The following is a 26,565-nucleotide window of genomic DNA, read 5'->3' as shown; positions in this document are numbered from 1 at the left end:
ATAAAATTTGAAAATGCCTCTATTTATTTTTTTTATTTCTCTTTTAAGACTTTTTTTATACTAAATCACTAACATATTCTAATACTTTACTTTACCTAATATTTTAAGATAAAAATTTGGCTCCATTGAAGAAACGGTTCTCAAGATATAAGCACTTGAAACTACCCCCATCATGAAAAAAATACCCCATATCATATTTTGGTCCCCCATGTGAATAAATGGCTTCCTTATGTAAATCTGAATTACCACAGTCAAGCAACTAGGCCTCTATCTCTTACAGTTCTCCAGATATAAGCACTTGAAACTACCCCTATCATGAAAAAAATACCCCATATCATATTTTGGTCCCCCATGTGCATAAATGGCTTTTTTATGTAAATCTGAGTTACCACAGTCAAGCAACTAGGCCTCTATCTCTTACGGTTCTCCAGATATAAGCACTTGAAACTACCCCCATCATGAAAAAAATACCCCATATCATGTTTTGGTCCCCCATGTGCACAAATGGCTTCCTTATGTAAATCTGAGTTACCACAGTCAAGCAACTAGGCCTCTATCTCTTACGGTTCTCAAGATATAAGCACTTGAAACTACCCCCATCATGAAAAAAATACCCCATATCATGTTTTGGTCCCCCATGTGCATAAATGGCTTCCTTGTGTAAATCTGAGTTACCACAGTCAAGCAACTAGGCCTCTATCTCTTACGGTTCTCAAGATATAAGCACTTGAAACTACCCCCATCATGAAAAAAATACCCCATATCATATTTTGGTCCCCCATGTGCATAAATGGCTTCCTTATTTAAATCTGAGTTACCACAGTCAAGCAACTAGGCCTCTATCTCTTACGGTTCACCAGATATAAGCACTCAAACCTACCCCATCATGAAAAAAATACCCCATATCAAATTTTGACACCCCATCATGAAAAAAATACCCCATCTCAAATTTTGACACCCCATGTGCATAAATGGCTTTCTTATGTAAATCTGAGATACCACAGTCAAGCAACTAGGCCTCTATCTCTTACGGTTCTCAAGATATAAGCACTTGAAGCTACCCCATCATGAAAAAATGACCCCATATTAATTTTTGGACCTCCATGTGTGATTTTTGTTCCCCATATTTTATAAACTTACCCCATATGTAATATTTTACCCCTATAACTCATAGTTTATTACCACCAAGCTTTGTTTTAAACATTGAAAATTACAGGGACCAAAATTTAAGATGGGGTACAAAATCAAATGATGCCGGGGGGGGGGGGTTTATTTTGACAGATGGCGGGGGGGGGGGGTTTATTTTTTCGTATGGGGTAGAATCTCACTCCTCAACTGGGATGGTGCCTAATAATTAATAAGATAAATTTTTTTAAATTTTTTTTTACATATATAGAATAGGTTATGATTAAGATGCAAAAAGCCGCGGACGGTTTAGATAAATAGCAGACAAATTATTTTAGTAGGGGGGAAGTAATATTTTACAATGAAATTGGGGTGAGTATTCATCCTCTTATCCTTTTTCCTTATGGATTATTCATATAATAAGAAATGACATTTTTATGCATTTGGTAATAGTGGCAATATATTTACAGTAATATTACTTTAATATAATGGCAAGGAGGGAGTGGACATTGGGCTGTTTATTTAGTCTTTTCATTCGTCGGCTCAACAACCTTGGGTACTTTTATTGAATTTTGATTGGTTGGTTACATGAGTGTCCACACTTTTCAACAACTAGTTGCAATCTATAGAAGGGGTAATTTTGTGTATCATTTTTGGGGATGCATATCAAGTTTTAGGCTAGTTTATTATCCCTTTAGATCCATTTTATCATGATGTGACATTATATCGATAATATTTGCGTCGACAGTATTTCATAAAATAAACCGTAAATTAGATGTAACTAAATAGGTGTTTATTCATTTCTGCACATGTATCACATTAGCAAAATCATCAAAACCGCATTATTACAACAACACAAACTATTTTGTTGAGTTTCCCTCAAAGTACCTTGTTAAGCACAGAACCCCAATCTCCAGTTATCTTTAAAATAAACTTTAAAAAAGGAAAGAGGTAGTTTTTAGTTAATTTGTTTATCTTTAGGTCAGGTTAGGTTATGTTATGCCGAATATTTGGGTAGCCCCGCCGGCCGCAGGGATAGGACACTGCAGGAGTTAAGCATAGAAAAAAAACTATCCTCATCCTTATTTTCAGTTTATTTTAAAGAAGATACTTTATCTTCTTTTGTTTATTTATAAAGAAAGGGGACAATGTTTATAGTGCTCCATATGCATATTTTGGGGATAGAAATCCTCCTTCTACTTTTTCTTACTTTGACTTTCTATCTATAATACAAAGTAAAATGATGTCTGTCTTTCTGTCTGTTTGTTGGTTTGTACCGAAGATTCTTGCTAACCGCTGAACCGATCAGGGTAGCTTCTTATAGGTCCCGGGAAGGTTTATAACTATTTTCTTGGGGGTATGGGACACCCCACACCCCCGCAAAAATAAAAAAATTAACTTCTCCCAAATTTTTTTTTCTTTTTAAAACTAAAATTAATTCGACTAGAGGGCTGGTGGCCAGGGGCGAACCGCTGGTAATCATTAAACTATTAATTTTTTGCCTTTGAGTCTTTTTGCAAATATAATGTGCCATGCAAATGTTACAATATTTGCAGAATCAAATGCACACCATGTAAATTATCCAATCAAGGCATTATTGATTCTTCAAATTTAGAATCAAGAAATGGTTACCACTGCCAAACGCTTTGAGAAGGGTGTGGCAATATTTTAGCAAGGTTAATATTTGCTTTGAGAAGTATGTGGTAATATTTTAGCAAGGTTTATAATAGCTTTGAGAAGGGTGTGGCATTATTTTAGCAAGGTTTAAAATAGCAAATATATAAAAAAATTATTTTGTTACATTGAAGATTTTCATAGGTCATAACAAGATTTATAACTATATTAGGGGAGGATACGTTCACCCCCCTAGAACCCTTTCCCCCTAAAAAAAATAAACATACATATATTTGACTTTTAATCCTGAAACTTAAAAAATAGCTCACTAATTTTGTTTTTCTTTTGAAGGAAGCTTTATTTTGGAATAAAAGTACAGCAATCTTTTAAAATAAACCCACCCCAAAAAAAATTTTTTTTTTTAAATCTTTTACCACTGAATCAAAATCTAGAAATATTCATACATTTTTTGCTAATTTATTTCCACCCCATAATATATTCTAATTGTATAATAAGTTATATATTATACACTAGCGGTTACGCCCCTAGCCTCTAGGGGCTTTGCCCCTCTATGAAAATGCAAAATTATAAGTTAAGGTATGGTTTTGTTCTATGAGTGCTCCTAATCCTTATGGGGATTTTTTGGTTTTTCTTGGTGCCCCACCACCCACCAAGAAAATAGCCTAAAACCACCACAGGACCAGTAGGTATATTCCTTGAAGAGTAGAATCCAATCGGTAACGGTTCAGTGGTTACCGAGATCTTAAGGGACGGATGGATAGACTGACAAACAGACATTCTGCTACTTTATTATAAGGATATTCACCTAATAGGGACTTTTATTCAACATTTAGCAGATTAAAGTGGGGTAAATATAATGACCCCTCATTGCCACAAGCATCTTAAGGAAGAAAGTAAGATTAGAGCATAAAACACTCCCGATATAATAACCTGTCTGGACCTATCAGTGAAGCTTATCTAAGCTATAAAATAGAGAACTCAATCGGTTCAGTAGATACAGAGATCTTTATGGACACACAACTTCATAGAATTGGATATAATTACGCAGAGGGGGGGGGGGAGAGTGTTTCAAAGAGAAAGTTCAAGACAAACATTTAAGAAGGGGGAGATGGGTTGAAGAAAAAAATACAAATATAACATAATCCAAATTTACTAAAATCGCTAAATATCTATTACTTCTCGGATCTTAGTAATTAGGTTTTGTATTTTGCTTAATATGTTAACAAATTAAAACTTCAATTATTCTAAAGGATAAGACAATGGAAGATAAGTTTATGTTCATCCCCCAATTACCCTTAGATAAAAAAGATTGGACACTATGGATTTTAAAACCCAATTTGTAGAAAGTCCCTAACGTTAATGTAATATTGTGAATGTTCACATATTGTTCCTTTATCCCTTTCTACAAAAGTAGGGAAAAATATTAAAAATTTAGTTTACAAAATGACTGCTAGGTTTCTCGTATTTTTATATATGTTTGTATTAAAGTCTTTAAAATAATAAAATTTATGTCAAAAATGTTTTGGGATTATTCTAATATTAAGATTAATCATAAAATTGCTTCAGTTTTAAAAATATTTTATCTATCCTATAGGTAGAGACTAAATTTATAAAATTGATTAAAATTATTTGAATTGTACCAATTGAGTCAAGAGGAATGTCTACAGGGCCTCTCTCTCAGGCTATAATTATTTAGATCACTTTGATCTCATTACTGAGTAATTGCCCTTGACTTGAGTAGGGTAATACACCACGAGCGTCAAGTCATACCCTTCGATCCCGCAAACATTGTCGCAAGTTCCAGCTGAAAAGAGTTGCGCCTGTTTTAATTGAGATTCTGATGATAAAACATCGAGTAAAAGTGTAATTTACTAATTAATGTAGCTTCCACCCCTGATAATTTCATCTTAAAATCATTAGAATTAGAATTACATTATGTTCTTTCTCGTATTCATTCGAATCCGGTGGATGGGAACCGGTTCTCATCCATACGAAAAAACTATGTCTAGCATCGTATTATAACCAGCTTTCTACGAATATAAAAATGTACAATCATAAGATTAAAACCAGTTTTTTTAGCCGGTGCCTTCGGCACCTGGGGGCTAAAAAAACTAGTTTTAATCTTATAATTGTACATTCTATATCCGCGGAAAGCCGTTTATAATACGATGCGAAAAATAACTATTCCAGTATGACTTCGAAACCGATTGATCGTCGCTGTATTAGAACCGGTTCTCATCCATACTGACAAATCATTATATTACAGAAAATACATAATATTAAATTTGTAAATGGAAAGCCTAATTAAACAAATGACATTTTAACTAGCGCAGCAATAACAAATTAGCTAATTTATATTAAAAATGAGTAGTTAACTTTGTACTTTAGATTTGTCATTTGATATTGATTAACTTCAACACAGAAAGATCGTTCGGAGTGGAAAATTCTCAAGTATTAGAGTTGCTGTGCTTCAGTATAGTTACTCATTAGATGAAGCTATGCTTTAAAAACTAAGGAGAGGTTATTAAAATTTGCCTCAAGATATTTTAGTTAAAAGTTTTTACAACAGATGGCTAGAAATTAATTAGATGCTAGAAATAAGTTGGTGAAATTAAGAAAAATTATAATTTAACTTTATTTTATTTGAAAATTAAATATTCATAGAGCTGCAAAGTTTTTTTGTTTAATACACTAGTCCCCAACGTTTTCATTGCTTAAAATTATTGGGGTCTTTTTTAAAATTTTATTGAATGGTAAAGAAAGTGCAGTGTCCAAACGTTTCAACCAGTAATTCATGTACAGAAGAGTATTTTCATGTGTATCATCATTGGGGAAGTACATCAATTTATCGGCCAATGTCTTATCCCTTAAGATCCCTGAAATTTGTATAGAATGCATAATCCTAGGGATGAGACAATGGTATGCAAACCAATCTTCTTTGAGAATAAATTCATCTAAATCCCCAATCATAATAAACAAAATTACTCATTGGTTGTAAGTGTAATAAAAGTGTCCAAATAAGATAGTACCAGTATAATTTACAGTTCAATATCCCTCTCCCCCCTGCTTAGGATAGTATTGGTATTGAGTAAGGATTAAATAATTTAGATACCTTTTACCCCTAGAGGCTGTATGAGTCATATCTGATCCTACTAGGCTATTTTAATGAATTTATAAAATTTGTGGATTTAAAGGAATTTTAAGTCGTAACAATAAAAAAATCAGGGATTGAAAGGAAGGATCTAAGACAATGGCCGATAAATTAATGTATATCCCCAATGATGATACACAGAATTACCCCTACTATAGATTACAATTGGTGTTTCAAACGTTTGGACAACTTAATGAACCAAACAATAAAAATTCAATGAAAGTTCACAAAAGGAAATAAGAAAACGTAATTATAAAACTTTGGGGACTATTGTAATAAATAGCCCTATGTTCCCTCACTCCTTGGTTGAAAAGGCAATTAATCTACAATATTTTTATCCCTGAAAAACTTACCAGTTACCAAAGCTTAAACCCTGCACACACATACAACTCCGAAGAAATATTATTCAATTGTCCTATCCCTTAATCCCTGGAAAAATTGCAACTTGTCAATTGAAATTGAAATTTGGAAATGACTCTAATTATTGTTTTTAATTTCATCCGATGGTGTCCTAATATTTCCGCAAAATCTATAATATAAAGTATAATGATGTCTGTCCGTCCGTCCCTTAAGATCTCGGTAACAACTGAACCGATCGGATTCTTCTCTTTAGGATATATACCTATGGTCCTGTAATAGTTTTAAGCTATTTTTTTGGGAGGTGGGACACCCCAAACCCCCCCAAAAATGAAAATTCCCCCCCTTAAAAAAAATTTTAGGCAGTTATTTCAAATAATGGGAGCACCATTTTTTAAATTACCTCTTAGGGCAAAGCCCTCAGAGGCTAGGGGCGAAGTCGCTAGTGTAATATAAAACACTAAAACCGTAGATTATTATTTATGTTTAAAAGCGAAGCTTTTCTATAATAATTTCTGAAAATGTGAATGTAAAGCCCCCCTAAGAAAACAATTTCATATTTTCAAATATCAAAACTTAAAACCATTTCTTAAAATATTTTTATATGTAATAATTATGTATTAAAGAATCATTCAGAGAGTGAGAGAGAGAGAGAGAGAGAGAGAGAGAGAGAGAGGAGACAATTGGCCGTTTATTTCACTAGTCCCTAAAGATTTATAACAACGTTTACTTATTCATTGGCTTAACAACTTTAGGGACTTCTGTAGAAAATGATTGGTTGATTCATTATTCAATGTTCAAACTTTTCAAGTAATAGTTTTAATCTACAGAAGGAAAATTTTGTGTATCATCATTGGAGATGTAAATCATTTTATCGGCCATTGTCTTATCCCCCTAGATCCAAAAGAATCTTCATTGTACAACTATTTAGTCCGTTATGGGAATTGATTTCTTACAGCATAGCTACTATATATCTATACTAGCGGCTTCGCCCCTAGCCTATAGGGGCTTTGCCCCAAGAGGTTTGATCAAACCAATTTTTCGTATTTTAGATTTAAAAGAAAAATTTAAAAAAAATAATTTTTTTGGGGGGGGAAGGTAGTCGACCCCACTATTTCAATTTTAGTTCAAATTTTTTTTTTTGAGGGGGGGTATTTTTCATTTTTTGGGGGGTTGGGGTTGTCCCACTCCCCAAGAAAATAGTTATAAACCTTCCCGGGACCTATAAGAAGCTACCCTGTAAAGGAGAACTCGATCGGTTCAGCGGTTAGCGAGATCCTTCGCTACAAACAAACAAACACACAAACAAACAGACAGACATCGTTCTACTTAGTATTATAGATATGTTTTGTATGTTTATCTTCAAATCAATATTTTAAAAATCAATTTAATAAGCTCTCTTTTTGATCCAGATGGAAATCAAGAAAATAGCCTAGATCCACTCCCAAGACATGCATAAAGATTATCTGTAAAGTACAGCCAATTAAGAAAAGCAATTTTTGAGATCTTTTGCTTTAGAGACAATAAATATTCACTCCCCGTGAATAGAGATACATATAGCTCGCGTCCCTTCTATTCTTTACTTTAATTTATGGACAAAAAACCTTACTACTTTATACCACAGAAATAGTGTTATAGTTATTAATAGTTCAATAAACAGATCCATATTATAGATGTATATACAGATAACTACCTCCCTTACTTTTTCATTGACCTTATGCACTGCCACCAAATTATTTCCTGCTACTTGGCTGTGTTAATATACACCACACCATTGGTTGAATTTCAATGACCCAATCACAAAAACAGTGTGATTGGGAGATACAGTTATTTAATCCTTTCCCTCTCTAGTGTTTTACTCTAATGTTTAATATTAATTAACTTTATATTGTTGCGCTAGTTATGAAAATAATAGTTATTGTTAATCAATAATGTTATAGAATTAAGTTATTAACTAATAATAATTTAATGATAATAAAGCTAATCACAAACGGTTTATTAGGGACCACTTAAAAATAAGGGTATCTTTAGCCTTACTTTAGTTTAGGGGAGATAGTCTACCCTTAAATTTAGTAATGTCAAGCTTAGGTAAAGATTTTGATAGGAATACTTTAACCTTACATAAACCTATCATATCAATATAAGGTACCCCCCACATCTACCCTTTTCAAACGATTTCCCCCCAATGAATAGCCGCCATAACGGTTGAATTTGTTCCACTGGCAAGATTTTTTGTTCTTTTGATAACTCGTTTTACCCCATCCCTTATCCTCTACCCCACTTTTGCTTTCATTACAAAATTCTTCCATCCAAACTTAACAACGCTGCTCAATAATGTAGCTCACCAAATTTACACATAAGGTGACGTTAACATGGGAAATACATATAATTAATTATGAAAATAATATATCCAAGTGCGTCTGTCGATAAAAAGAGAAAGACGCAATAAATCATTTAGCTCTTTATTTTTAATTTTTTAAGTTTAAAAATATTGTACTCGGCTATTCCTTGGCCGATTTAGGCTTTTAATCATATCCTGGCCGAGACAAATTTAGACCATTGACTAATCAAAAATCGGTTCAGTTAGAGGGATACCCAACGTCTCAATTTATTGCTACCAAAAGTCTTATAACTACGTTGCAATTATATAAAAACCCGTAAATTGAGTTTAATCAAAGGAGTATACTACACATTTAAATCACGCCCCCATCCCGTGATACAGCGTGGCATTAATTTGTCATCGACCGCCTTAACACTCACCATTCCCCTTCTCCCCCCGTCCCTTAGTGTTCTTTCAATTGGGGTTATATAAGAAAATTTTCATTAGCAAAGTTTCATTAGACTTAGAGGTGTTAAAAATTATCATGAATGAGGCTGTATATTCTATTTTAAGTATTCTACATTTTTTCCCTTAATCTTAATCTTGTTTTTACTACTTTAGAGATTTTTTGGCTGATTAATAAAAACTCTTCCTATCTTTTAAGTAAAAGATTTAGGAATCCCTATCATAAACCCCTCTCCCTTTATGATGCCCCAGCCTTATAAATCCTCCCTTTTCATATAATTCTCCACCTAGGGTTACCTAAGGGTGTCGTTAATTTATTTAAAAAAATAATGAATAAAATTGTTTCTTAGCCTAACAATTTGATATATTTTTTTAACAAAAAATTTTGTGGATTAAATTAAACTTTAATACAATAGAAAAAAATCTTATAGAATCATATAGAACTTAAATCATACTCATTGTAATAAGTTATAAATATAACTCTTTGTAGAATTTAATTTTCACATCGCCATAGTTGTTCATTCAATTTAACAAAAAAGGATCAAAGATTCAGCACTTTTTCCATTTCAAATATTTGATTATGAGTCATGTGATTTATCTATATTTCATGTAGTGCCTGTATACCAAGCAAAGAAATCATTCTGTACAAAAAAAAATTTAAAATCTTTCTTTATAAATCTTACATCTTTAAAGTTTAGAGAAGTAGCCGAAATTATGTATAACAAATATAGGATGTATGTCTGTGTGTGCGTGGGAATTGAATAGAAACTTCATTTGAAACTAATTAAGGCCATAATATTTTTTTTAATTCAAGCTAAAAGAACGATTTGCTGTTTTGAAAAAAAAACAAAAAAATAATAAGGAAGTACAGCCGTACTACAGTATGATTAACCAATAGATATAATAGAACTAGATGGTCAATCGGGATCCATAATTTGTGAGACTTAACCCTTAACAGTTGGGCCCCTTGCCGCACCTTTATCAGTAGTTCAATGCTCCCCCCCCATTATCTCAGCTCCTATTAAAGCTAGAGTGCTAAAAAAATTTGTGCAAGTCCCCTGTTTGATAATGAATTTCCGACTTTAAGTGAGTGAGAGTCAATTTTAGCTTCCTCCACACTTTTATTCAACAACCTTTGTTTTTACATCCTTTTTTACTTAAAGGGCGAATATAGTTTCAATATGATATGAGCCTATATGAAAGGTGCCATTACATATTTTTAAAATATCTATGTTAAATTTAAAAAATCAAAAAAATCCTTAAGTAGATTTTGCAATTTTTGCTTTTACTTCAACATATGATAAATGAGAAAGTCAACAAAATCGTTTATTTTAGCCCTTTACAAGACTTTTTTGACTATTTTTCTTAAGTTTAATTGACTATTACATTGGCATGCATCTTAATTGATAATTAAAGTGTTTATTTTTTTTATATTATATACTATTTTATTGATTTTTTAAAAAGCATAAAATAATTTGCGTCAATTTGCGTCTGGAGTAATTACTAGGGTAAATAATACGTTTTAAAGTTTTTTTTTCTGTATAAATTTCAATGATTAATTCTTGATGATATAATTACCCTAGTACGCATTTTTCAACACACACACACAAACGCACCGATCGCCAGATTTTCTCCAGAAAAAAATATAAGAAAAAAAAACACTATTCACCTATTATTTTTGTCCTCTTTAAATTAATTATAACAATTACCATATAATTTTCATACTTACATGAAATAAAATTTCTCCTGTAAAGGTTTTTTTTTAAAATAAAATTCATATACTTTACACTTTGTTGGGGAATATTGTCAAGGAAGAAACAATCCACAATACAAAAAAATAGATTGATAACTGGTTTCCACTTTTATTACGACTATCATTTAACGAAAGCTTTTTAATTCAACCTTAAACCGAAGCCTTGTGTGATGCTAGGGTGTTTGGAGTTCTTAGGGAACCACACTTATTACATAAATTTATCCTGAGAATGTTCAGGTTTTAAGCTATAACAGACTTATACATTTGGATATGTCAATATCTTAAAGTTACTTATAATCTATGGAATTGCACGGTTTTTTTGAGCCCATATTATATTCAACCTATAATCGCCCTTTAAGGGGGGGGATCACCAAAAAAACATAAAAAAAAACTTGGGACAAAATACAACTTTTTGGGAGATATATTTTTCATCCCCTCCATTTTATTTTATTTGGGGTAGGGATTCCTGAACCCCATAAAACATCCCCCCAAACCTGTAGTAGTACATCCTCATCCTTATACTAAAGTAACAGGATGTTTGTGTGTCTGTCTGTGTGTCTGTACCAAAGGATCTCGCTAACCGCTGAACCGATTGGGTTCTCCTGAACAAGGTAGCTTCTCATAGGTCCCGGGAAGGTTTATAACTATTTTCTTGGGGGGTGGGACACCCCCAACGCCCCCAAAAATGAAAAATACCCCCTCCTAAATTTTTTTTATTTTTTTAAATTTTTTAACTAAAATTAAAAATGATGATGGAGGGCACCCGGCACGCCCCCCCCCCTCAAAAAAAAAATTTTCTACCCCACAAAATTTTTTTTTTACTTTTTCTTATAAAATCTAAAATAAGAAATTGGGTTATCAAATTTGACTCCCCCTCCTCAAGTGCCCCTAGAGGCCTCTAGGGGCGTAGCCGCTGGTAAGAAATATAGGCATACAAGTCAATTTCAGGTTCCATGTATGATTCTGAAGGTACTGATCCTCCAAGCATAGACGTCCAAGGGGGGGGGGTGAAGGTGGGGATTACCCCCCCAAACAATTTGAGGAGGGATAAATACCCCCCCCCCCAAAATAAAAATCTCTAACAAAAAAATTTTTGACGCGCTTCCCGCACATTTTTAATACTAAATATTTAATAAAATTTAAATTACCCCCCAAAAAATTTTACCTCAGGAGTAAATTTGGGAGGGGGGTGGGGTAAACAAAATTTACCCCTGCAAACAGATTTCAGTTGGGGTAATTAGCAAATTTTACCCCCAGGTTAAAAATTTTAAGGAGGTTAAAAAAAATTTGTAGCACGCTTCACATGCCATTTTATCCCCCCTTAAAAAAATTTCTCCCCCCCCCCCACAAAAAAAGCTTGGCCGCCCCGCTCCAGGTATCCAGAAATTTTTTTAAAACTCCTTTTTTGAAATGAAAGAAACAGAATTTAAACAAAAATTTGTAGAGTGTTGTGCAAGGTTGCCCCAACCCCCAAAAAATTGAAAATTGAAGAAAAAAAATTTGACAAGAAAAATCTTTTTAGTGAGTGTGGAAGGTCACCCCTTTTCCAAAAAAAAATAAATTTGAAATTGAAGACAAAACATTTTTTAAGAGGGTCACCCCATCCCCAGAAAAATTAAAAGTGGAAGAAAAAAATATTTGTACCGGGGGGTGTGGGAAGTCACCCCATTTCATGAAAGAAAAATTTTAAAAAATTTCAGATAAAATTTTTTTACGGGGGTGTGAGAGGTCACCTCACCCCCAAAAAAATTCAAAAAGAAAAAAAATTAAAAAATTGAAAATGGATGTTAATTTTTTTTTAATTTAAGGGGGTTTGGGAGGGTACTCAACCCCCAAAAAATATAAAATAAAAGAAAAGTATTTAAAAAAAAAATTAAGGTGGTGTTGGAGATCACCCACCCATGAAATAAAAAAGTTGAAAAATTAACAAATCTGTAAGGGTTAATTTCTTATTGCTCTATATGTATGATAGAATTTGGTGCCAGATAGACAATCTAGATCTTATATATCTATTCATTGGATGTCAAAGCTCTTCCCACCTCTACCTGCTTTCTTTTGAATTAAGAACCCTTAGGCATCGCTAACTTTAATGTAAGCCTACCTTAAAGTTGTACTAAAAAAGCTTACATAAATTTGAAAGTAACCTTTATCAACCCCCCCCCCCCCCCCCCACCACCACCCTTCCCTATTAATTTCTACCTGCTTTCTTTGCAAAGAAAGGTTAAGGAATCCCTAACTATTTATGTAAAGGTAGCTTAATCCCCTCCCTATTTTCGATGCCCCTACCTTATGAATCATCCCTTTTGATCCACTTCTCCAAGTCAAAAATCCTAGGGTATCTTATCAAAAAAAGGTACCTTAACTAATTTTAAAAATAATAAGAAATAAAATTCTTTCTTAGGATGACAATTTGATGTTTTTTCAACAAAACTTTGTGTGGATTATTTTTAATTTTACTATAATATAAAAACAAACTATAAGGATAGATCATATAGAACTAAAAGCTACTCTTTGTAATAAACATATAAAATTTGTTAACATGTGACTCTTTGTAGATTTTAATTTTAACATCTATATAGATGTTCATACATTTTAACAAAAAAGTATCTTAGGTTCAACACTTGCCTATTTCTAATATTTGATTATATGTCATGTGTTTACCTATATATTACATGGTGCCTTTACCAAGCTAAGAAATCACTCTCTACTAAACGTTTTTTTAACCTTTCTTTATAAATCTAACAACTTTAAAGCTTAGAGAGGTTTTAGCTATTAAGTATAACAAAGACAGGACTTGAATAGAAACTACTTAAAAACTAATGAAAGCTATATAATTTTTATGATTTTTAAGCTAAAAGAACAGTTAGCTGTTTTAAATAATAACCTTTAAAAAAATATTCTACCAAGAAAGTACACAAGTATAGTATAATGAACCAATAGATATAGTAGATCTAGATGGTAAATCGAGCCCAATAAGTTGTGAAACTTAATAAGGAATATCCAAAGAGGTAACTTTATCCCAAGAAAGTTAACTATTTAAAGATGACTTCTTATATATGGTATGTCATATGCTTTAAATCATGCGAGGGAAGAAATTTTTAACCATATGATTAACCAAAGCAAAGGCTTATCATATGAAAGACTGTTTATAGATGATTCATTTTGCGAATGATATCAAAGGATAATTGCTCTTTCTAACCAAATTTTGTTTACTTTCTAACCAATATATGGTAGATTGATCCTTCCATGTATTCCTGTTGGCTGAATTTGGGAGTATGTTTCTAGATTATACCTTTTAATAATTCTTACTTGATAATTTCTTTATTGGTGTTCCTTTTTTCTTCAAATCTTGAATGACAGCTTTAAATGACTTATTTTTTATTACATTTTTTTACGGCAATGCTTCGCCTATCTATTATGAAGTGTTGATTTAGGGAAAAGAGAACACTGAAAACATTTTTTACTGTGCTAAGAAAATTGCTAATAAAACATCACATGTTTTATTTTAATAGAGAAAGAGGGGACAATGGGCTATTTATTACCAGCTTATACCAATAACGAAATTAATTTTAAAAAATCACAAACATTAACACTTGTATAGTGTCAGAACTGAATAATCAGAATATAAATGTATACGAGTCGAAGCAAAATTGTCAGTAAATTTGTTGAAAAACTGTTTGATACAGAATAATGTTTATGGACATACTTACATTTTAAGGACTTGATGGAGTTGCTTTGCTTATAATATTGTTCTTTGTTGTCCCAGGAATCAATATATCAAAAAGCAGATCAATCGGATAATTAGATCACATAAAAAATTGTTATTAAAAAAGTAGAAAAATCAACATGTTTAAAATGGACGTACGGACATTCTGGTGATGATTATAGAGTTGCTATGCTTTCTAAATCGTACCTAACTACTACAGGAATCATCATGCAAAGTTTGAAATCAATAGGACAATTCTAACATGCCTAAATTAACGAATAAAAGCTATCTATCTTGGACGGACCGACCCTAATTATAGAAAAGCCTCGCTTTTAAAAATCATCCTGTACAAAACATTTTGAAGCAATTCATATAAATCTAATATCTTTAGAGGGGTAGCCAAAAGATATGGTGTATGTCTGTCTGTGTGTGTAGGACTGGACTAAGAACTACGCATGAAAACAGTTTTTAGTATCTTTAAAAGTTTTTTAAAGCAAGAATAAGTTTCCTTTTTTTAAATATAACTAATGGCATATAAGAAGCTTCCATGAAAAGAAACCTATTCATTCCAGAAGCTAGCAAGATATTTTAAACATCCTTGATTATATCTCTTTTTTTATGACCATTGTATTTACCTTCACTTTTACTTGATTTCTAAAATAGCGGCTACGCCCCTAGAGGCCTCTAGTGGCACTTTAGATGTTTTTATTTGTTAAAGTCTCTACATTACTTCTTTATTTTACGATAATTCTCTTTATGTTACAATGAAGTCTCCCATATATTTTAAATATTATCGATTTTTTGTCATTTCTCTTGGAAGGTTGGTTGTACCCTCTCCCAAAATAGTCATAAACCTTCCCAGAAACCATGAGAATCTACATATTAAGGAGAACCCGATCGGTTCAGCGTTTAGCGAGATCCTTTGGTACAGACACACAGACAAACAAACATCCTGCTACTTTAGTATACGGATTTTAGCGCATATGAAGGAACATAAATGAATATATCAATCAGTTAAATGTAGATGAAATCAGGGATCTAAAGGGATAAAACAATAGTAGATAAATTGATACCCCGCCCAAATTGAATTTTGGGATGCCTAGGCAAAATTTTTGAATTTTGATCTCCCCCCCCCCCCATATAAAAAAGCTTGTACGTCCTTGTCCTGTACAATTAGTGGTTGAAACGGCTGGATATTAAGATTAATGAACATACCAATTAAATTTCGAAAAAAAGTCCCAAAAGTTATTAAGCTATTGAATAAGAAAACGTTATAATACAAATTTGGGGACTAATGTAATATTTTAGAAAGCCCAATGACCCCTCCCTCCCTGGATTGAATGAGAATTTGTACTTGCTTTCTACCTGACTTAACTAGATAAGATACCTTTTATATGTTAAGTATACCTAAGTAATTTTATGTAACCCTAATTAAATAATTAAAAAATAAAATCAAAAAATATGAAAGATAAGTCTTAATTAGAGTAAAGTTTTTTTCGTCTACATAAATAGAAAAAAAGAAACATTATAAATAACTAAAAGTGTACTCATTGTAATAAAATTTGAATTATAGCTCTTTAAATGTAGAATCAAATAATTACATCTATTTTGTTGTTCATTCATTTTAACGAAAAAAATTAATTTGCAAATGTTTAGCACACCTGCCCATTTCCAATATTTGAATATGATTTGTGTTTTTTTATATATATTGGGGAGGTTAATTTACCATATTTTCTACTAAAAAAATCACCCTATAAAAAATATTTTTAAGTAACTATTCTTTATAATTATGAAAATAAAAAAATATCTTTAAAGAGGCCTTAGATGGTTAATTGCTATTATGTATAACACAGATAGGATGTATGTGGCAGAATTTACAAGGAACCGTGCTCAAAAACTTAAAAAAGATAGAAATATTTTTTAAAATCTTTAGTTAGAAAAACAATTGGCTGTTTTAAGACATAACCAAAAAGGTACTCGTGTATCAAACCTGCTTTTTCTTGACATAACTTAATGTAACTAAGAACAAAATAGGAACCCCTAGTAAACTTCATAAGGTACCTTACAGCTTCCCTAAGTCTTACTTAACATTACTACATTTAGGAATACTTAACAATAACTTAGAAACTTCATAGGAATACTTAACTAAAAGCTTACATAAGCCTGACATGAGAAAATACCATTAGGGACACTTATCTTCGTTCGTGATTCACACTAATAGGATTATAAAGCAGGAACATATTTTTTTCTGTATGGCTATGAAACCAATTGATATACGCACGATAAGAACCAGCCATACTGAAAAATCATGAATATCATCGTTTTACATAAATTTTAAAAATAAAATGAGGGGTTTCAAAGGTTCGAGGGGGGGGGGGGGGAGGCATTTTAATGTAATATTTTAAATTTTAAGTATTTTTAGATAATATTAAAGTATACATTAATTGATATGATAAAAGGGTGGCCATGTCTTAAAACGAAAGATTTCTTGAGGTGCCATAACCCTGTCACCAGTGTTTCGGAGCCGGATCCGGGAGCCGTGGAGCCGCCATATTTTGCTGGAACCGGAGCCGTAATTTTCGGTAAAAAACGGCTCCGTACTAGATAAATATAGAGATTTTTTTTATAAATTATAATTTGGTAACTCTGTTTTGTCATGTGCAAATGCCCCTATTAAGTTTTTCAAGTCCATTTTTATCAAAAATTGAACTTTTAAAACCTTCAAAAGTCAAAAATAGACGTGGGGAAAAAAATATGTCGAGTTTTTTCTTGATTTTAGGTCGGAGCCGGAGCCGCACCAAAATCAAACGGCTCCGAAACGCTGCCTGTCACCTTTATTAGTCTGATTACGATGTTAATTCATTTCTGTAAATTAATACAACAGCACAAATTACCCTCTCTCCTTTATTTCATTCTAGTCCTTACTATAAAGTAACAAAAAGTCTTTTGTCTGTCTGTTTGTACCGAAAGATCTCGCTAACCGCAGAACTGATGTGGTTCTCCCTTACAGTGCAGTGTAGCTTCTCATAGTTCCTGGGAAGGTTGATAACTATTTTGGGTAAGGGTAACACCATCATCCCCGGAGAAATCGAACCCCAGAATTTAAAAAATAATGAAACAAGGTGACAACATCCATAAAAGCGAAGCTCTGAAACGGTAGGACAAACGGACATTAACACTTGTATAATGTCAGAACTGAATAATCAGAATGCGAATGTATAAGAGTCAAAGCAAAACTGTAAGTAAATTTGTTGAAAAACTGCTTGATACAGGATAATGATTATGGACATACTTACATTTTTAGGACTTGATTATAGAGTTGCTTCGCTTATAATGTTGTACTTTGTTGTCCCAGGAATCAGTATACCAACAATCAGACCAATCGGATAATTAGGTCACATACAAATTTGTTATTAAGAATGTTAAAAAAATAACATTTTTAAAATGGACATACGGACATTCTGTTAACGATTATAGAGTTGCTACGCTTTCTAACTCGTACGTAACTATTACAGGAATCACCATGCAAAATTTGAAATCGATAGGATAATTAAAACATGCCTAAATTAACGAAAAAAGCTATTTAAAAAAGTAAAAAAATCAACATGTTTAAAATGGACGTACGGACATTTTGGTAATGATTATAGAGTTGCTACGCTTTCTAAATCGTACCTAACTACTAAAGGAATCATCATGCTAAATTTGAAATCGATAGGACAATTCTAACATGTCTAAATTAACGAAAAAAGCTATCCGTTATGGAAGGACGGACGTACGGACGGACCGACCCTAATTATAGAAAAGCTTCGCCTTTAAAAATACATAATAAAAAATGGGTTATTCAATTTAACTCCCCCCTTTCTCTAGAGGCCTCTAGGTGCATATCCGCTTGTAATTAATATTATATGTAAACAAATGTTATTGTTCAGTATCTTTATGCGAATATTAAAGTAAAACAATAGAGGGGGCACGAGTTATATGTTACTCAGCCCAAGGGGTGGGGACCCTGTGCCGTTTTATGCGACTATAAAACACTATATGATAGAAACACTTTTATAAGTGAATGCGAACTGAATTAATCTAGGGAGGGAGGGGTCATTGGGCTGTTTATTACACTATTCCCCCAAGTTTTATAATAACCTTTGGGGACTTTGAATTTTGATTAGTAGGTTCATTAAGTTAAGTGTTACAACGTTTCAACCTCTAAATGATATCTACAGAAAGGGTAATTTTATCGCAAATTTTAGTGAACATCCATTTATCGGCCATTGTCTTATCCCTTTATAGATCCTTGGAATTAATCTATATATTGTTTGTTCAGGATTAGTTCTTGGAATCTATACTTAATTTGATATTGGCAAGATCTTTTTTTTGCCAGTTAACAACCCCCCCCCCCCCCGCCCCCCCCACCACTTTATATTAACAAGGACAATTCTGTCCATAAGTATCAAAGCATATACAAATTAAATACTAGTCTATAATACAAAGTAGCTTGATGTCTGTCTGTCCGTCCGTCAAGATCTTGGTAACCACTGAACTGATCGGATTCTACTCTTCATGGTTTTTACCTATTGGTCCTGTGCTGGTTTTTATCTATTTTCTTGGGGGGTGGGACACCCCAAACCCCCCAAAAATGAAAATCCCCTCCCATTTAGGGGCAAAGCCGCTAGTAATCATATAAAGTTGCAAATTAAGTTTGTACTCAAAGTTTTCCTTCGCTGATTGGCTTAGAAAACTTTGGGTACGTTTATAAAATCTTGATTGGTTGGTTCAAACTAACAGTATTCAATTAATAATTTTGAGGGGTAGATTTGTTTCTCGTATTCATTCGAATCCGATGGATAGGAACCGGTTCTCATCCATACGAAAAAACTATGTCTAGCATCATATTATATCCAGCTTTCTACGAATATAAAAATGTAAAATCATAAGATTGAAACTAGTTTTAATTTTATAATTGTACATTCTATATCCGCGGAAAGCCGTTTATAATACGATGCGAGAAATAACTATTCCAGTATGGCTTATAAACCAATTGTAATAATGGATTAGAACCGGTTCTAAACCTTACTGAAAATCATGTATAACATCATATTACAAACATTTTCCACGAAGCCCGGGCCCAAATCTTTGATTTTTTATTTTGATATACACGGAAAGCTATCTTTAATATGATGCGATAAAAAAAACTATTATCATCATAAGGGGGGAGGGTGGAATAGGTTCTTTATATCTTTTATAAGAAAAAAGGAAATTGCTTTGATGATTATTACAAAACATCAACGTTGTCTGAATTATTATTGTAAGAAATTATTTCACCTTTAAGAACACTTTTTTCTAACAATTTTTAGTTTTGAATAAAAGAAGGAAAGAAAATTCGTTTTTTGGGTAATTTTTTTCTTTGGAATGCCTTATCTCGGTATAGCGGTTAGCGAGATCCTTCGGCACATTCAAACAGAATTACATTCTGTTACTTTTATATTAATGAAGGATATATTTTCTGTTTAACCGTTTTTAAATGATTTTTGTCCAAATTTGTTTTATAACCCTTTCTTATTAAACGCAAGTTAAACTTCGGGCGCTAAGGGTTAAAACGAAAGTATCTCTTAGGCGAGGAAATAATAAATCCTAAAGCAAACTTTGTTAAAAATTCTGTCGCTAGGCGTCTCTTATTATTTTACGTGTCTATTGCTACTTCACTTATTTACCAAAAAAACATTATTGATTAATTCAAAATTAAATTTTAAATTTTACTATAAGTATGGGTAGATTATTTTTTTTTTACAAAATAATAACCCTTAAATGAGTCTTTAAATTTTAAAAAATCATGTCTAACTATTTGATTAGGGTAACATTTAGGGTCAGCCAAACCGCCCGTCAACAGTTGTTCTCAATTATTTGTAGATCAATAAGATCATACAGAATGTTCAATTTATAACCTGGCATTTACCGATGGAATGTGGTCAGAATTGTAGGTCAACAATGCAGGAAACTGTCAATTGCATCTCTAGAGGCCTAGAGAAAGAATACTTTAATCAAGTGACCAACTACTTTAACATCCGTTAAATCAAAATCACACAACCAACTCTTTGTTTCAATGACCTTTATCTTGAAGTCATAACTATGCATTGAGATGTATATCAAGTGTATAGGTTAATTCTAATGAAAACTACGAACAGTTGCGTTCACACTATATACTTTGTCTTGTGGGGAAGTGGCATTTCATTTCGCCAAATTTTCTTCAAATAGACAAACAAACATTGTTCTACTTATAAGATAATTTTTATAATTAGGTCAAAAACAAGGAAGACACTTAAAAATTAAATAATTGTCTAAATCCTTATATTAAAGTAACAGGATGTCTGTGTATCTGTGTGTCTGTACCGAAGGATCTCGCTAACCGCTGAACCGATCGGGTTCTTCTTAACAGGGTAGCTTCTCATAGGTTCCGGGAAGGTTTATAACTATTTTTTTGGGGGATGGGACACCCCCAACCCCTCAAAAAAATTAAAAATCCCCCCCCAAAAAATTTTTTTTTTTACATTTTTTAAAACTAAAATTAAAAATGAGGGGGGAGGTACCCCCCCCCCCAAAAAAAAACAAACTTTCTTTGAAATTTTAAAATAAGAAATTGGGTTATTAAATTTGACTCTCTCCTCCTCAAGTGCCCCCTAGAGGCCTCTAGGGGCGTAGCCGCTAGTATGTAATATAAGAGTGCGAACATGATTAGAAAAAGGTGTGCTAAAAAATGAAATGGTTAAAACGATAATATCTCCTGAGCGAGAGAATAATAAATCCTAAAGCAAACTTTAGTTTAAAATTTGGTCGCTAGGCGTCTCTTATTATTTCACTAATTTACCTAATAACATTTTTGATTTAATTAAATTTAATTTTGATTTATGTAAAAAGTAAAGTTAGATCATTATTTTTACAAAATGTAATAAACATAAAATGAGTCTTTACATTTTTAAACATCATATGAACTGTTTTCATTAAGGTTGTAATTTTAACATCTTGGCTTGTTAACTGTCTTTGAAACGTGTGGTCTATTATTGTAGATCAAATTGATCACATGAAATTTTTGATTAATTTATAGTTGATTATTCAGGGTTATTTATATCAGTTTTTATGGGGGGTTGGTATATTGACAAATATACTTCAGAACAGACAAACATCGTTCTACTGTAATAAGATATTTTTATATATAGATCAATAACAAAGAAGACATGTAACAATAAAAAATGTCTAAATATCTAATACAAGAGTGCGAACATCAGATAAAGATGTGCTATTAAAAGGACCCGATTTCATCTTAAATTTTGCATTTTAATTATAAAATATATAATAAAATAAAATTTTATATCACACTTTTAATTAAAAAAAGCTATGTTAATTTTATATTGTGTATTCTCGTCTAAAAGGGGTTAAATTTAATAATGATAAATCTTTAAATTTTTAGTGTAAAAATTTACCGCTAGGTGATGATTATTTTTTTGTTAATGAGTCTTGTGATTTTTGTTTAATCCTACAGCATTTAAAAATACAATCAAAATTTAAGATATATATACTTTGCTATTAAAAAAGAAAATTTTAAGAAAAAAAAAAATCAATAATTACAGTCAGTTTTAAAAATTAAAAAAGATATAATTTTAACAATAATAATAAAAATTCTGTAACCGAGAGCAATTAAGCAATAACAGTTGTACTCATATTAGTTATTTGGAAAACTAACAGGCCATAGTAAGTTTAACTGCTCAAAGAGTAGGTGTGCGCCAAGAGGTAGTCCTATACCTTACCCCAAAGTTGTTTATCCCGTATGGATATAAAACCCATTTATATCAGCCGGATAAGAACCAGTTCTTAACGATACTAAATAATCATGCCTAACTTTGTACACATTAAAGATAATTTCCAAGAATATTAAAATAAAAATTATAAAAACAATACTAGCTATTGCCCCTTGAAGTTAACAAACATGATTTTAATCACATAATTTTTATTTTGATATTCGTGGAAAGCTGTCAAATGTATATAATACTCAGATAATACTATGCTATTTAATAATAATAATTTTTCTCAACTTTGTGCTCTATAAATAAAAGTGTAGAATTTAAATTGGGATAAATACATTAATAGAGTTTTAAAAATCAATTTGAATAATTTTATAAAAGTTTTAAAGTATTGAATATTGAGTACGCAATAAAGATGCTACAATTAGAGGGTAATTTCAAAGTTTTGTTATTTATTCTTGAAAAGTAGTTTAATGCATGTATAGGTTTCAGGGACGTCCGAGGCTTTTTTTTTGGGGGGGGGCGGGGGGGTAAAAGTTTTTAAGGGGGGGTAATACGTTTTTTTTTGGGGGGGGGGTAAAGTTTTGTTTACCCCCCCCCCCCAAAAAAAAATTTACCCCCAGGGTAAAATTTTTTTGGTGGGTAATTTAAATTTTTTTAAATATTTAGTATTAAAAATTCGTTTGGGAGGGGTAATCGCCACTTTACCCCCCACCTCCCCTTGGACATCTAAAATTGTTTTTTATAAGTATCAAATGCTAGAGGCCTTTAGGAGCACTAGTGAGGAAAGAAAAGTCGACCCTCCACCTTCAAGTAAACAAGGATGACAACATTCATAAGTAAGGAAGCTAAAAAATTATGAATAAAATAATAGGGATAAAATTTACTATATAGCTGTGTCATACAAAAAACATCAAACTTGATAAAGTGGGGAAATCACTAAAATTTTAAAATCACGAAAAATTGAAAATCTAGGAATTGATCTAGCACCGCAATTAATAGACAAATCTTAATGAAACTTTATGGAAATATGTAGAATATGAGCATATTCAATTTAATCCCTGATGATTTTAGTCGTCAATCCTGAATAGGAATAGAGAAAACCACAAAAATGTAAAAGTCAAGGAATCGATCTAGCACCCCAATTAATAGACAAATCTTAATGCAACTTGGTGAAAAAATGTAGAATGTAAAATTGATTAATCCCTGATAATTTCAGCCTTCAATCTAGAGTAGTTGAGAAAATCATGAAAACTTAAAAATCTAGGAATCGATCTAGCACCCATAATAACAGACAGATGGACAAAACAATGTATAGATTAGATGGGCATTTGTCATAGGAATCTTCATTAAAAATTTCAGCTATCTATATTGAATAGGAGCCGAGAAAATCACGTTTCCCCAAAAACATTACTTACTAACAGACGGATATTTCAAATTATAGAGTAGCTTTGCTACTAAAAGTAGGGTGGGAATTATTTTCTAACAATGATTTCTCTATGAAGGGTTGAGGTACCCTTTCCTTAACAGTTATAACCCTTGTATGGACCTATAAGTAGCTCACTGGAACGGAGAACCTTATAGGTTCATATTTCATAAAAACATAAGGTTATTCATCTAATCTGTAACCTTTATTTTTTTAAAAAGTTTATTGAAACTGAACCATCATAATAGAGTAGCACTTATAGAACAATAAAATTAATAGAAAAGTCGTTGGTTTTTCCAAAAGTGCCTAGTCGAGCTTAGAACACTCGCCCTTATTTTGAAGTAAATATAAAAACTTAAGGGGTGGCAGTATTTCGTTTGTTTTTGTTTATTACTTTATGTTAGCAAACTAAATTGACGAAATATTTCCCCTGTCATAATATCCACATATATTCTACATCCATTGTTTTATCTAATAGCAATGTATGTATTAAAATCTACCTGGCTATATATCTATTATTTATCTATGGATGCAGTTTTTTTCAAACTTTTAAAATCCAGGTCACTGACTGAATCTGGTTGCAGGGGACAATTAGTTGTGTATTACACTAGTCCCCACAGTTTTATAATAAAGTTTTCTTTTTAGTTGGCTTAACAACTTTAGGGACCTTAGTGAATTTTGATTGGTTGATTTATTACGTTAAGAGTTCAAACGTTTCAACCACTATTTTCAATGTTCAGAAGGTGTAATTTTGTGTTTTATTATTGGGGATGTACATCAATCTATAAGCCATTGTCTTATCTTGGGTTGAAACCATTACAGATTCAATTGCCAAAATGCCTCACTGAAAATAAAAGAACAAAGATGTTCATGGGGGGAAGGGAATAAAGGGGTGTTTACCCCCCACAAACTTAGAAATCTCTTATCTTAACCCTTTCAAATTAGAAAATACATTAGATTACCCCCTCAAAACTTTCAAATCCCTCTTTTGACCCCTATTACCAAAAAGCTTGGACATTCTTGAAAAAAATTCACTTTTTAAAGTAGCGCAGCAATTAAAACCTTAAAAACAGTTTAGATGACAAAAAAAAAGAAAATTTAAGTTATACCAGTTAGGGGTGGGACATTATATGACTTTATAAAGACCCCCCCAAGAAAATAGCTTAAAAACACCGCAGGACCAATAGGTATATACCCTGAAGAGTAGAATCCGATAGGTTCAGTGGTTACCAAGATCTTAAGCTTCAGACGGACGGACAGACATCAAGCTACTTTGTATTATAGATAAATTTATAAATTTGATTTGATTTTCATATAAATGAAAAAAAAAATATTTAATTTATACAATAAATAAGTTGTATAACCTAGACAATATTTCCGAGGCTATTAGCTGAAATTCTCAAAGACCCAATTGAAAGTCAGTATTGGGTCCCCACCCTGTGGGTAGAGTTACATATAGCTTGTGTCCCCTCTATTCTTTTACTTTAATACTTACTAGCGGCTACGCCCCTACGGCTGAGGAGGGGGGAGTTTAATCCCAAAATCTTTTTTTTTATTTAAATTTTTAAATGGGGGGGGGGGGGATTATCCCCCCCCCCTCCGACCAAATTTTAAATTTTAGTTAAAAAAATTTGATTAAATTTTTTTTTCGGGGGGGTAATTTTTTTCTAGGGGCGATTTCTCTTGGGAGGGTGGTAGTACCCTCCTCAAAAATAGTCATAAACCTTTCCGGGACCTATGAGAAAGTACCCTGTAAAGGAGAACCCTATTAATTCAGCGGTTAGCGAGATCATTCGTTACAAACAGACAGACATACAGACAAACACATAAGGATATAGTTAAACTTAAAAACTAGGGTACAATAAAAGTATAAGACTATCTCATTCTCAACTGCCTATTCTAGAATAGAAATATTTAAATAGAAGATTAATTGATCTTCCTCTAAATTTAAGAATGATCAGATATGTAATTCACCATAGAGACAAAATTGACTGGAATATTATAGAACTCACGAAATATTTTTTAATGCCTAAAAACCATCCTAAATTGTTAAACATACATAAACAATTGATAGTCTTTCAAAAAAAAATTCATTTAGTCATTAAATAATACAAAATTAATTTTTTTCGTTTTGACTTTAGCAACGCCATCAATTTTAACACATTGAAGAGGAGATACTAATTTTGTTCTAAAACGCACAATTTTCAGAGTTAAAACATGAGTAATACCTTAATCTCTCCCTTTAAACTTGCTTGAAAATCGAAAACCTTTAAATCAACACATTTATTAATGTGTAGGAGTACAGCTCTTCACAAGTCATTTTTACCTGGAGGTCGATTGTGGAAAAACCCCTGCCTAATATCAAATTTTTTTTTCATAAATGGAATAGTCTATACTTGGGTAAAATATGGTATCAATTCTAGATTGGAGACGTTATTCAAACTAGTTCTATAACTGATTAATCTGTTTCCAAAAATTTAGCTTTCTTTCTTTGCACTTCTTTGTACTTTTTTTTCTTTTCAAAATGATAAAATGTTTTAACAAATAGTCTTAAATATATGAGGTAATATAGATAGAAAAGGATATCCAGGGAGTTTGGCTAAATCTTCCCTTATTACCTCTTGGCAGATGAACTATCCCTTCCTGTTAAACCTACATAAATGGGACACAAAAAATACATTATGCATGAAAACAACTTTACAGTAGCGAAGCTACTTGAAAATTAATTTTGTTTAAACCATAGGGTGTGTTTTAGTTAATTATGAGAAAATATATCAACACTAACGAAAAACTGCTGAGCTGCAAAATTGTTGTAATATTTATGAATAGCCACAGCC

Source organism: Acartia tonsa, chromosome 6, assembly GCF_053477335.1.
Source record: "Acartia tonsa isolate MP-2025a chromosome 6, ASM5347733v1, whole genome shotgun sequence".
Lineage (NCBI taxonomy): Eukaryota > Metazoa > Arthropoda > Copepoda > Calanoida > Acartiidae > Acartia > Acartia tonsa.
Note: the sequence above shows the minus strand (reverse complement) of the source record.